Source organism: Cupressus sempervirens, chromosome 8 (assembly GCF_028749045.1).
Source record: "Cupressus sempervirens isolate cs-2001-9-10 chromosome 8, ASM2874904v1, whole genome shotgun sequence".
Classification (NCBI taxonomy): Eukaryota; Viridiplantae; Streptophyta; class Pinopsida; order Cupressales; family Cupressaceae; genus Cupressus; species Cupressus sempervirens.
This window is the reverse complement of record NC_143125.1, coordinates 171,329,986-171,341,759: the sequence shown is the minus strand read 5'-3', so window position 1 is coordinate 171,341,759 and position 11,774 is coordinate 171,329,986.

Below are 11,774 nucleotides of genomic sequence, written 5' to 3'. Positions count from 1 at the left end.
ATGCATACTAAAAAATAAATTAATTAGATCACTACAAACATGGTTGCTCAAGTTTAGACAATACATATGTTACAAAATAATGAATCAAACAAAGTGTCTGGTGTTTTTATGAAGAAGACTGATCCAAAAAATAATAGAGATTAGTGAGCCAAAGGAAAAAAGAAATATCAAGGTTAAAACTATTAATAAAAATGGGAAACCAAGAAAGGGGATATTTCAAAAGATCCTAAAGTTTAGACTAATGATAGTAAGAAGGAAAGGGATCATTAGTAATCACTACTATGAGTGAGAAACAAAAAAATAATAATACTCCAAGTTCATCTAACAAGAAAAAGGAGAAAAAATGTATGTTAATTGATAATTCTACTCCTCCTCCTATTGATATGTTGTCATTGTTGTCACAAATCAGAGTAAAAGTTCCTCTATTAGAGTTTTTAAGAATCCTTGAGAATAAGAGAAAAGCCATAACATGGGCAAAGGGTGTAGATAATAAGGTTAATCATGATTGTAATACCAATCAAGTCCCTAATGAATCTGAGAAGAAATTGAAAACTGAAGTTGTTGTGTCTCAAATTCCACCTATGTATTTAGATGACTTAATGAATCAATGTCTAGGAAGTGTGGATCCTTTCTTCCTAAGTATTATTTTTAATGGAAAAAATTTGAAGAATTGTATGATTGACTTTGGATAATCCAATACAATAATTTCTTTTTAGGTAATGAAGGAATTAGGACTGACAGTGGATACTCCTCAAGGTAGGTGTCGTGCTATTGATAAAAGGGAAGTTACTATCATAGGGATAATAAATGCAATGCCTTATAAATTACTTGCTTATCCTAAAAATGAACAAACCATGAATGTGCTAGTTGTAGATATCCCACCCCAATATGGCCTGATACTATCTAGAAAATGGAGTGCAAAAATGGGGGGAAGTCTATAATGTGATTTTTCATATGTGACTTTTCAAATTGATGACAAGTTGGTAAAAGTGAATAAAGAGCCCAAGAGTATCTACATGTTTGAGAAAGAAGTTGAAGATGATATGATATGCTTTGTAGATACTGATGTAAGTGATTTTAGGTCTGAAGTGTTGGTACTAAATAAAGATAAAATTAAAGCACCCATTACAAAAGAAGCTGAGTCAAAATTAGAAAAGGGTGACTTATAGATGATGTATTTTGATGGAGCCTATTGTAAGGAAAGATCAGGAGTAGGTATTCTTTTGATTTCTCCTAATGGTTGTACATACAAGTTTTTATTCACTTTGAAATTTCCATGTACAAATAACATAGCAGAGTATGAGGCTTTACTCTTAGGGTTGAGAATAGCTCATAAACATGGTATAAAGTGTCTACATGTTATAGGATATTTTGAATTAATTGTTTCCCAAGGGAAGTGTATATTTCTAGAAACAAAAGGCTGAAACAATATAGAAATGTTATCTAGGAATTTTTAGAACTTTTTGATCCCTTTGGGATTAATGGAATGACATAAATAATAATAATATGGCAGGTTTGTTGGAAAATATTGATATTAATCTTTCAGATATAACTTTTGTTGGTTTGTCAAAACTGGAGATACAAACCAAACCCTCAATCCCTAACAAAATCCTAAATTGGCAAGTTTTTGAAGAACATAGAGATATAATAAGATTTTTAAATTGTGAAGACCAATTTTGGGGGTAGGAGATTAATTGTGTAGCTCTTGTAGAAACTATAGATGGTAAGGATATTATTTTTGGTGAGGAAGTTTTTTAGTTGAAAAAAAACAAAATTCCTAAGGGTCTGGATGTGTTGGAAACTATTTTTGATAATCATCACAGATTCAAGACAAATGAAAAAGAGCATGATACAAAGGACTTAGATGAGGTAAACCTTGGAACTACAGAAACACCTAAGAAGGTGTATACAGGGAATAAATTATCTCCTAAAATCAACTACACTTTGATTAAATTATTGAGAAAATATAGACATGTGTTTTCTTGGTCTTATGATGACTTGAAGGCTTATAGAGAAGATTTATTTCAACATGAAGCCCCATTGAAGGAAGGAGCTAAGCCTTTTAGAAAAAAATTGAGACCTATTAATACAACACTAGCTCCAAAAATGCAAGAGGAGTTGGTGAAGCTAAGAGATGTTGGAATTATTAAGCCAATTAGGCATTCTTCTTAGGTGTCAAATTTTTTTCCTGTTAGAAAGAAAAATGGTGATATTAGACCATGTGTTGACTTTAGAAATTTCAATATATCATCATTAAAGGATAATTATGGTTTGCCAAATATGAAGTCCATGTTATAGAGAGTTACTAGACTAGAGTTATTGTCTATGATGGATGGATTCTATAGCTATAACTAGGCAATTGTAAAGGAATCATAATACTACAAAACAACATTTAGAACACCTTATGGGACTTATGTTTATAACATAAATCCTTTTGGCCTAAGCAATGTTGGTGCCACTTTTCAAAGGGCAATGAATGTGGCCTTTGTTGATATTATTGATAAATTCTTAGTGTTATATCAAGATAAATTGATAGCATACTCAAAGGATAAGAATGATAATTGCATGCATCTTGAAAAGGTATTCATCAGAGCTTTAAATTTTGGTATCTCTTTGAATCCTAGGAAGTGTACATTTGCTGTTACTAAGGGTAAATTATTAGGCCACTTTGATTTGAAAGGAAGGAGTCAAAATAGATCCTGAAAGAGTTGAAGCTATAGACAAGATTCAAAAGCCTAAGAATGTGAAAGACATTCAATCCTTCTTTGGATAAATAAATTTTCTTAGAAGATTTGTTACAATTTTTTTGAAATAAGTAGACCCAATTTTAAGATAATAAAGAAAGGTTTAGAGATCAAACGGGATGAAGAACCAACCATGGATTTTCATATGATAAAGAAAGAAATCAAAGATGATCTTATTTTGAGATCCTTTGATTATTCCAAGCCCATGCATGTGTTTTCCTTTGCCTCATTCCATGTTGTAGCAACAATTTTATTGCAAAAGAATGAGGATGGGTATGAGCAACCCATAGCATTTTTTAGTAAGTCTTTATAGGATACATAATTAAAATATGATATAAATGAAAAGTAGGCCTATGCATTGGTCAAGGTAGTAAAATCATCTAGGTGCTACTTGATGGGAGCTACTATAATTGCATTTGTTCCAAGTGTTGTAGTAAGAGACATCTTCTCACAACAAGAAGTCTCAAGAAGAAGATGTAGATGGATTAATAGGATCCAGGAGTTCTATATAAATATATAGATCACTAAGTTGGTGAGGGCTCAAGGACTTTCCAAGCTAAAGGTAGAAGCTAACCTTGAAGAAAATTAGATAAATCAACTTGACATTGATGGTATAGATAGGTTGTGTGATATGGATGTCTATGATTGGTATAAGGACATTATATTCTACTTGAAATACATGAAGGCCCCACTGGGCTTGAGTGATAATCAGATAAGAAATTTGAAGTTACAAGCTATTATGTTATTATGAGTGGTCAGTTATGGTGGAGAAGTATTGAAGGTATATTATTGAAATGTGTTAATGAGAAACATGCATCAACAAATCTTGATGATATGCATCATGGGGTATGTGGAGGCCATTATATGGCTAATATAATAGCCCATAAGGTGATTATAACAAGATTTTGGTGGCCTACTCTTTTTAAGGATGGATATAAGCTTGTAAAGAAGTGTGATGCATATCAAAGGTTTAGTGGAAAATTGAAATTCTCTAGGAATGTACCATTAAAACTAGAAGAGGTGAAAGCACCTTTTTAGTAGTGGGGAATCAATTTTATAGGTGAGTTTGCAAGCAAGTCAAGTGGAGGACATGCCTGCATACTAGTAGCTACTAATTATTTTATGAAATGGGTAGAGGAAATCCCTACTAGAAAATCTTCCAATAAAGTGGTGATGGATTTTATTTTGAATAGTATCATTGTTAGATTTGGATGTCTAGAGAAAATAGTTATAGACAATGCAATGTGCTTCAGATATGAAGAATACAAGGCTTTTTGTGAAAAATATAGTATAACTAGGTCCACCTTTTCCCCATACCATCCACAAGGAAATGGGCAAGCTGAACCAAGCAATAAAAGTTTGTTAAAGATCACCAAGAGAATATTAGAAGAAAACAAGAAAGCTTGGGATTCCAAGTTTCCATTGGCACTCTGGGCTAATAGAGTAACAATAAAGAAAGCCATAGGTTGTGCACCATTTGATTTGATTTATGAAATACAAGATAGATTATCATAGAAAAACTTAATGAGTATGTACAAATTCTTTCAACATATTTATATTGATCTCATTGATGAGATGCATATTAGAATGGATGATATTATGCAGTTAGATGAGACAAGAAGAGAAGCTTCTGCCAGAAATACAAAGTTGTAAGTTTGGATTAAACATTTGTATGACACAAAAAAAAAATCAAGAAAGTTTTATCCTGAAGATATGGTGTTTTTAGGGAATGTCAGATTGGAAGACAAAGGTAAACATGGTAAATTTTATCTCATCTCATTAGGACCATGAATTGGGGGGAAGGCTATTATCTCATAAAGGAACTATTCAAGAATATTCTTGAATTGCTAGTTCATGGACAATTCTTGAAGAAACACTTATGTTGAAGGTTTTTTTATTTCCATGAGTAGTAGTTGGGTCTATACATATTTGTAAATTCTTATTCATATGTGTTTTTCCCTCTGTATATATTTGTTGCTTTAGTTGTGTGTGCATTTCTCTCTCAATTTTATCAAAATTTTATGTCATGTATGTGGTCTTCCTAAACCAAAAATTATGAATTCTTACATGGATATAGGTTATCCAACATCCCCAGATAGAGCCACTGATAGCTCTTATTTTCACTATGGAATTTTTTTGTGAAAATATCTTGAAATGTGTTGTATTGTTAGGGTTTTTTCTTTATTTGTTATCAGTTTACTATAAAACAATCCTAACCTGATTTTTTTCCCTAGCCTAGTTTGAAATCTTATGCTTGTAGGATAGTTTGATATCCTAAGGATTATGCTATTACCCTATCATTGAAAATTTCCTTAAATCCACAACCAATTTTGACCTTTACCCTAGGTTTTGTGTTTGAGCAGGAGATTACATGTCATTTTCATGTTTTCCATCTTACGGTACAATCTTATGATCAGGATTTCTAGCATCTAGTCATAAGCTTAAGTTTTCCTTCTCTCAATGTTATGAAGTGAAGGCTAGTGGAGGATCATAAAGGTAAGTGATTAGGTCTCCCAATGTTATGATATCTAATGTGATTGTAACATCATGGATATGAGTTTTGAAGTTTTTTATCTTACAATCATCTTATTATCATGTCATTTTAAGTTTCTTATGATAAATAATAAGTGATATGATGTTAGGATAAGATGAAGAGCATATAAGTGTAAAGGATAAAAAGGGAACCCTCAACCATACGAAAGTAGAAGGGTCGTGAGATCATAAGAACATAAGATGCTAAGTTTATGGAGGGTTACAATATTACAATAAATGGAAGATCATATAAGCATAAAGGTTTCTAAAGAGACTTTCAAAGCTACGAAGGTAAGGATATTGTAAGATCATAAGCAATGAAATTTTAAAGTTAAGTGATAGAGTGCTATAAAGTGGGGCCAAGTAAATGAGCATAAAGAATTTGAAACACGTGGCAATTGAATCTTCTAAAGATATGAAGAATAATAGATCATAAGATAACAGGAGCAAATAGTGAAGGTTTACGAAGCCACAAAATATAGCTAAGCATATGATCATGAAGTATAAAGTAAAGTGAATCCAAGAGTCTTCAAAGTTATGACAAAGGGGAGATACTAGACAATGCATGATTAGGAGTTAGAAACAATAGTTAAAGGAAAACTTTTGAAGTCACAAAAAGTATTGGTTGACTATGATCGAGAGATCATAAGACAAGAAAAGACAAAGCTCGATGCTACACGAAGTTGTGGCCATATGGTTATAAGGGTTTATGTACAAAGGAATGAAGCTACAAAAAGGTTTGTAAACTAATTTACATAAGATCATAGCTATGCAGAAGATATTACATTTAGTGTTCTGATCTTACAATATAATTATCAATTATAAGATCAAAAGAGAATTAAAAGGGTACCTCGTCAATACAAGGAAGAATTGTTCATAGGATTGTAAAGGATAAATTCCTTTCCAAGCCCTAAAATAAGAACATGAATTATTTTTTGGCCCTTTTTCTAAGCTGGAAAAGTGACATAGGTTCTCAACCAATGAAGTTTGAGTAAAGTACAAGCAATTTTGAGCTAGATAGTTATGTCAAAGCTCCATTGAGGTGACAAAAATAATTAAGTTTAAGGTTCATGCATACAAAAATAAATGCACAGAGATGGTTGAAGAAGTATGAATAACATAAAACACTTTGTACTCATTAGCAGATTACCATTTACAGAAAGAAAATATTTCTAGCAATTATAGAGTTTTCTCAGTGTGAAGGATTCATAGTTTTTATTGCTAATTGCAAAGTTTCTAGATTTTATTTTACAACCAAGATGTATGATAAAGAAGTTGAGGAAATTCAAGCTATAGATATGGAAGTTATTGAGACTTCTACTTCCTGTGTGCTAAAATGTTGACACACTTCTATGAGTCATTATACCCAAGATTTCTCAAGAGTGAGGTCTCAAATGGTGACTGATAGCTCTCTATTCATGGAGTGCAAGGGTTTGTAATGGAGGCCCTCAGTTTGACCTAGTTTGTGCCCATGTAAGTACACCATAAAATGAGAGATTCAAAGAGGAAAAGCAAGAGTGCTAATCTCGATGACCATCAAATATGCATGCAAATGAAGATGCAACCTAATCTAAATGATAACAATGCAAAGAAATGCAAGAAAGGAAATCTAATATATGAAAGAAAATAACAATTTAAGATTAATCTATGAAAGAAAATATGACTCCAAGTTAAAATGAAAATGAAAGGATGAAGCATGATGATGGAATCCACAAATGCATGAAAGAAGAAAACAAGAAGAGATAAGTTGCAATGAAGCTCCAATGTCAAAACAATAATGCTCAAACTCCTCCAAAATCTCTCTCCAAACCTACAACATAACAATGTTATAGCAACTAACATCTATCCAAATGAGAAGGAGAGTGCTCCTTATATAGTCAATTGTGGAGGTAGGAGGCTTCTAACAACCAATATGGGATAATAGAGCTTGATCTATGTGAGACAAAATTCCACCAATGAGAAAAGAGGAGTATTTGAGAAGAAAGTGGAAATAAGAAATTAAGGAATCCCACATAGAAATATGTGCATTTAAGTGTAGAGGAAAATGATTTATTTATTTAAGTTAATTTAATTTGTTTCTATAAGAATTTGGTATAGCTCTGATACCATGTAAGAATTTACCTAAGGCAATAATTCAACACCAAGATTAAGAAGCTTAGTAGATAGCACAAGAGAGACAAATGATGATCAAATGAGAATGGATATCAAATAATTGGATAAATACATTATATAAGTGCCTTGTATATAAAGAAAATTGATATGACTAAGAGTCAGCAAAGAGATAAGCATAACAACTAAGTACATGTCCACCAAGAGTGGATTATTCTCCTTTGTGTATGAATGTACATGCAAAAATGAGAGGATAAGAATGCAAAGGTGTATCTCATAAAGAGATGTAGTAGACAACATGTGCTTAATTGGAGTGCAAACTACTATGTTGTCTACATGACAACTCATATGAATATGCAAACTTCTAGGTGTCTACATGAAAATGAATATGAATATGCATTATCCAAAGTAAACTTAAGTAAAGTGTAAGTAGTAAATACTAATTTACACCAAACCCCCCTTAATTGCAAATTAGGAATATGTACTTAAGCTCACAAAAGCTAAATAATAATGCAAGATGGGTCTTAGCTACTAGACCATGTTAGGTACCCATGTACAATATACAAGTGCAAATGATATGCAATGCAATCTCTCATAAAGTGGAGAAAGAGAGAAAACCTCATGGGAAAAACCCTCTCCCAAAAAGATAGAAGAAAATGAAGTATAATGTATGTATGAATGGAGTAATCAAGACCCCCTACCCCCCCCCCCCCCGCCCCCCCCTATTATGACATACATCATGCATATACAATAGAGAATCCCTCCATAAGAAGCAAATAAGGAGAAATGAAATTCCCCCCATAGTGAATGATCTCCTACAAGAATGATGAGTGCTTGAAGAAAAAAGAGAATCTAATGCCTACAAACAACATTTCTTCCTTTAGGAAGAAGATACACCAAATACAAATGCAAGAAGGCTCCACATTGTGGATAGGAATATGGAAGGGGGATTCATATGAAGTATGTTATCTCTAAAGTCTAAAAATGTATCACCATGTCCTTGAATACTGAAGATGTCATGAACTAATCAAGATCAAGTCTAATAGAAGGTGATAGATAAGGAACCAATGGAAACTACTTCATATAGGAGTGTGGATCGAACTCCAAAGACCAAGATGCCTCCTCAAAAGAAGAAGTAGGAAGAGAAAAAAAAGAAGCCCTCACTCAATATAGAAATTGCACCCATGAAACATTCTCTTGGATCAATGTAGAAGTTGCACCATGAAAATTGAATGATATTTCTCCCTTGAGGAAGAAATAGTGGCATGGGTGTAAAAAAGAATTCTCCCCAATCAATAGGAAGAACTCTTAGAATATAATATGTTTGAGGAAATTGCATAGGAATCTACAACACATGAGTATGATCAACCATGCAATCTAACATCTCAACTGAAGTTTAAGATTCGTGTAAAAAAATGTCCAAAGACTCAAATGTCTTCTCTAAAGTGAAAGGGACCCCCTGCAAATTATGCAAGAAAGTATCCACAATCATGTCAAAATCAAAAGAAAAATCAAGTGGAGAATCATGAGGGTTAGAGTGTTTGCTCACAACAACTGAAGAAGGATCATCCTCAATAAAGAGAAGATGTACATCATCAATAGTGTCTCTCATATCCTCAATGTAGGACTCCACAAAAAAACCTGCAATGTGTGTCAAGAATTCATCCTAAGGAACTAAGTTTGGAAGACAATGAATATATTGTTGCAATGAATTATGTGAATCAATGACTGTGTAAATACAAGCATCATCAAGAGAAACAATAGATGCAATATCAATAGGAGAATTAATAGTTGCAATTGGAAGTAAAAGATCTTTTAGGAATGGAGGAACATGTGGATCTCCATACATCTCCCAAAGATAGATCCAAATATCATAAATAACAATTGACTTCATCTCATCAAGTGAATCCACAACCTTCATATCCATATGTAGAAAGAGTGCGTCAAAAATGATTGTAACAGTGTCACCATTGTATGAAAGTCCTTTCACATATGGTAATACATTATGCTCACTAAGATAAGTGAGAGCTAATCACTCCATTGCTTATAGTTTTGTGTTGTAAAGATAATTAAATCTTCCCCATCCATGATGTACTAATAAATGCAACCCACCCTAAATATATGCTTTGGCACTTTATACTAAGTGTGTGTATAATTGCCACTTGTCAAAATGAACCAAAGTGGACTTCTAATATTGATAGTTACAACAAAAAATATGAAGCTATATATGACTCATAAAGATAAGACACAAGATCTTTCAAGGATTTAATTAATTACAAGTGTCAAAATAGGCCAAAAAATGACCAAATGTTGAAAGTAATTTGTCTACTCAAAATTACTCCAAATTGATATGAAATCTAGAAAGTAAACAAAAAAATATACACTTTCAAAAAAATAGCTCTTGATTATGTGTCCATATGAGCCCAAACAATGCCTCTAAAGTTATAAAAATCAAGAGTGACAATTTTCAAAAATATTCAGGAACAAAGATAAAAAACAACCTGCACCAATGTGTAGATCATGAAATTCTACCCCAAAAGAAAAAAAATGCTCGAAAAAAGGAGTTCGTATGAGGGAGATATCATTGTTTGAAAATTACCTTTGTAATTATTCTTCCTAAATTTCCATCATCACACATTAAAAAATCAAATGACTCTAGATTTCACCTTAGATGTCTGATTTTGATGAAACAAAAGTTGATTTTGGGAGTTTTTCGACATTCTGAATGTGACAACAACATCTAATTTACACCAACAAGCTTGACTCTTGACTTGAAAAAAAATATCTCCAATGGATATGCAATGAAGCTCGTGTCTTTGATACCATGTAGGAATTTGGTATAGCTTTGATACCATGTAAGAATTTTCTTAAGGAAATAATTCAATACCAAGATCAAGAAGCTCAGTAGATAGTACAAGAGAGACAAATGATGATCAAATGAGAATGGATATCAGATGATTAGATATTAGATAATTGGATGAATACATTATAGAAGTGCCTTGTATATAAAGGCAACTAATATGACTAGGAGTCAACAAAGAGATAAGAATAACAACTAAGCACATGTCCACCAAGAGTGGATTATCCTCCATTGTGCATGAATGCATACGCAAAAATGAGAGGATAAGAATGCAAAGGTGTATCTCATAAAGAGATGTAGTAGACAACATGTGCTCAATTGGAGTGAAAACTAATGTGTTGTCTACATGACAACGCATATGAATATGCAAACTCCTATGTATCTACATGACAATGAGTATGAATATGCATTATCCTAAGTAAACTTAAGTAAAGTGGAAATAATAAATACTTATTTACACCAACAGTTTCTTTTTTCATCACAAAGAGATATTTAAGTTAGGATTTTATTTAATTAAAAGAGAGAAAGTTATTTTAATTAAATAAGAGCTCTTTTATTTAATTAAAAGAGAAGTTTTCTTTTAATTAAATAAGACTTAGAATAAGATGATCAAACCTTACAAAATATTGAAATAATTAAATTAATTGCAATTTGATCAAGGAAAATGATTTGAATTGATTTAATAAAATATTTCAATGCATTGATTCAGGAAATTGATAAATTGAAGAATGGGGCCCATAGTCTAGGCAACCATTTTAGGGTGCATACATTTTCCCATTTTTGACTAATGTGTGATCATTTTGGGATAGCATGTAGTCAAATAATGAAGTTGAACCATAGATGTGTGGTCAACTTAGGAAAACATCAAGACAAAAAAATAAAAATTTTGATAACAATTTTTGTCTTGACAAAGACAAGTCTATCCCAAGTGGAACAACGATTGATAAAGCTAAATCAAGGATTGAAGTTTGATAGGTATTGCCCCCTTGTGATTGAAATTGAAATGAAATAGAGGAGAAACAAAAAATTGATAAATTTGATCAAATTGAACTAAAGATAAGGTTCTTGATGTAAGATGAAAAATATAAGGATCACAAAGCCAAGATAGATCATCAAAAATGAAAGATTATGCCCCAAAGTTGAATTAGAAGAAAAGAACTGGGGTGAAAGAAAATGGAAGAGGTGGAAAGAAATGGAAAGAAGAAAGAGAATTTTCCTTAAGAAAGAGAATTCCTCAAAATCAATCAACTATTTAAGATAGAAAATTTCAATTGAGATCATGAAAGAAGATAAGGAAATGAAGATCAAGACATGACCACAATTGATTAAAAATCCACAAGAAAGATGAAAGAAAAACCTCTAAAACTCATAATGCATCCTAAAAAATGCAAATTAACTTGAAGTCTAAAAATGCAAGCTACATGAAAATGTGAAGGTGTACTTCCAATAGAGAAACTTTAACATAGGATTTTTTGTTCATAATTAATTAGAGAATTTTAAGGAACTTATTTTCATCATTGATCCATTAC